At 43.4% G+C, this 2,592-nt stretch overlaps 1 non-coding gene across 1 annotated transcript; it reads left to right on the top strand.

Moving 5' to 3' along the window:
- Positions 1-1,983: 1,983 nt before the first annotated feature.
- On the top strand, positions 1,984-2,098 carry LOC136730540 (U5 spliceosomal RNA). Its single transcript, XR_010809334.1, has one exon. It is a non-coding gene; the product is annotated as a U5 spliceosomal RNA (small nuclear RNA).
- Positions 2,099-2,592: the final 494 nt, after the last annotated feature.

Genomic DNA, 2,592 nt, shown 5'->3' with positions numbered 1-2,592 from the left:
AAAATGGTGCCCTCACAGATGTGCGAGTTACATGACAGACACTCATACACACTGTCACACCCATACACACACAAACACACACTTTCACAGACAGACACACGCACACACACACACACACACACACTTTCACAGACAGACAGACAGACACACACACTTTCACACACAATCACTTTCACAGACAGACACACACACACACTTTCACACAGAGACAGACACACACACACTTACATACATACATACATACATACATACAGTGAGGGAAAAAAGTATTTGATCCCCTGCTGATTTTGTACGTTTGCCCACTGACAAAGAAATGATCAGTCTATAATTTTAATGGTAGGTGTATTTTAGCAGTGAGAGACAGAATAACAACAAGAAAATCCAGAAAAACGCATTTCAAAAAAGTTATAAATTGATTTGCATGTTAATGAGGGAAATATGTATTTGATCCCCTATCAATCAGCAAGATTTCTGGCTCCCAGGTGTCTTTCATACAGGTAACGAGCTGAGATTAGGAGCACTCTCTTAAAGGGAGTGCTCCTAATCTCAGCTCGTTACCTGTATAAAAGACACTTGTCCACAGAAGCAATCAATCAATCAGATTCCAAACTCTCCACCATGGCCAAAGAGCTGTCCAAGGATGTCAGGGACAAGATTGTAGACCTACACAAGGCTGGAATGGGCTACAAGACCATCACCAAGCAGCTTGGTGAGAAGGTGACAACAGTTGGTGCGATTATTCGCAAATGGAAGAAACACAAAATAACTGTCAGTCTCCCTCAGTCTGGGGCTCCATGCAAGATCTCACCTCGTGGAGTTTCAATGATCATGAGAACGGTGAGGAATCAGCCCAGAACTACATGGGAGGATCTTGTTAATGATCTCAAGGTAGCTGGGACCATAGTCACCAAGAAAACAATTGGTAACACACTATGCCGTGAAGGACTGAAATCCTGCAGCGCCCGCAAGGTCCCCCTGCTCAAGAAAGCACATGTACAGACCCGTCTGAAGTTTGCCAATGAACATCTGAATGATTCAGAGGAGAACTGGATGAAAGTGGTCTCAGATGAGACCAAAATCAAGCTCTTTGCCATCAACTCAACTCGCCGTGTTTGGAGGAGGAGGAATGACCCCAAGAACACCATTCCCACCATCAAACATGGAGGTGGAAACATTATGCTTTGGGGCTGTTTTTCTGCTAAGGGGACAGGACAACTGCACCGCATCAAAGGGACGATGGACGGGGCCATGTACTGTCAAATCATGGGTGAGAACCCTAAGCCAGGGCATTGAAAATGGGTCAAATACTTATTTCCCTCATTAACATGCAAATCAATTTATAACTTTTTTGAAATGCATTTTTCTGGATTTTCTTGTTGTTATTCTGTCTCTCACTGCTAAAATACACCTACCATTAAAATTATAGACTGATAATTTCTTTGTCAGTGGGCAAACGTACAAAATCAGCAGGGGATCAATTACTTTTTTCCCCCACTGTACATACATATATATGGAAAAGAAACATTACAAGTATAAATCACAATAAGATGTAATAAAGTACAGATAAACAAAGTGTAATAAAATGTGATCTGTTTGAAAATGCAGGGACGTCACTGGAAAAGATGATGTCTGGATGGCAGCATATGTTGCTCCAAAATGTGTACATCTCTTCTGCAAAAATGGTGCCCTCACAGAAGTGCGAGTTACATGACAGACAGACAGACAGACACTCACACACACTGTCACACCCACACACACACTTTCACAGAGAGACATATACACACACACACACACACACACACACACACACACTTTCACACAGAGACAGGCACACACACACACACACACATACATACATACATATGGAAAAGAAACAATACTTTTATAAATCACAATAAGATGTAATAAAGTACAGAAAAACTAAATGTAAGAAAATGTGATCTTTAATACACACAAATATGTATGGCTGGTCGGATGCGTCTTGGACTCGGGTTCCTCTTCATTACGTATAACGCTTTTGCCTTTTGCTAAAGCTTTCCGTGGAGGGGATCGTGGGTGAGTTTGTACCATTCTTGGGGGGCTCTGCCTTGTTGGGGCGGAGCTGTGATCCAGGTGAACAGCAGATCGGGCATAGGTGGGCATGTGGGCAGAGGAGTAGGAAGGCCGGTCAAGCAAATAAGCTTGCTAAGGTACGCAGCAGCAGCAAGCAGCCCCCCCATCCAGCCAGCCAGCCAGTCTGGCTGGCAGTGACTGAGTGGTTGACAGACGGCAAGCAACGGAATGTACGTGCTCTGTGATGTCATAGCAGTCAGCTGAGAGAGGCTCGTGATGTCATCGCTGAGCTGGCTGGCTGGCTGGCTCTGTGTGTGTGTGTGTCTGTGTCTGTCTGTTTTTCTGTTTGTCAGTCTGTCTGTCTGTCTCTCTCTCTCTCTCTCTCTCTCTCCCTCTCAATTCAATTCATTTGTATTGTCAAAGCAATTGGACATACATACATACATACATACATATATGTAGCGTAAGGTACACTTATACATTTCAATTAAAGAAGTGAATTCATAGTATCACCTTATCACGAATCCTGGAGTCTTGTAG

Source organism: Amia ocellicauda, unplaced genomic scaffold (genome assembly GCF_036373705.1).
Source record: "Amia ocellicauda isolate fAmiCal2 unplaced genomic scaffold, fAmiCal2.hap1 HAP1_SCAFFOLD_32, whole genome shotgun sequence".
Taxonomy (NCBI): Eukaryota; Metazoa; Chordata; class Actinopteri; order Amiiformes; family Amiidae; genus Amia; species Amia ocellicauda.
The sequence above is the reverse complement of the archived record's forward strand: the minus strand, read 5'-3'. Positions and strand labels throughout refer to the sequence as shown.